The sequence below is a fragment of the Penaeus monodon genome, chromosome 23, assembly GCF_015228065.2.
Source record: "Penaeus monodon isolate SGIC_2016 chromosome 23, NSTDA_Pmon_1, whole genome shotgun sequence".
Classification (NCBI taxonomy): domain Eukaryota; kingdom Metazoa; phylum Arthropoda; class Malacostraca; order Decapoda; family Penaeidae; genus Penaeus; species Penaeus monodon.
Genome location: NC_051408.1, coordinates 19,450,344 through 19,450,702, shown reverse-complemented (window position 1 = coordinate 19,450,702; position 359 = coordinate 19,450,344).

Sequence of the window (359 nt, the reverse complement as noted above, 5' to 3'; positions counted from 1 at the left end):
TCTGCGACCAGGTTGGGGGTCCTCGACATCTGGAGGAACAAACAAAAGGTCTTAGTCATCGACAGACGAACTCCAATGGCCCAATATATTCATGAAAAGGAATAACATATAAACAATGCGCTGCTTCGGGTTCCTGTCGCAGTCGCCGTAGCCCCTCCTGGCCTTCGCTTACCCATGGCCCTTTGCCCTCTCCCTCGGCCGGCGAGAGTTGACTCTCGATGTCTGAAAAAATGGACGTCGCTATACGTTATGTGACAAACGGTATACAATCAATGAATTTATCAACTAGGAAAAATCATGATGGCAATAGCGATATGTTCATAAACCGTGAATAAATGCTGAACACTTGTGACCTTCAG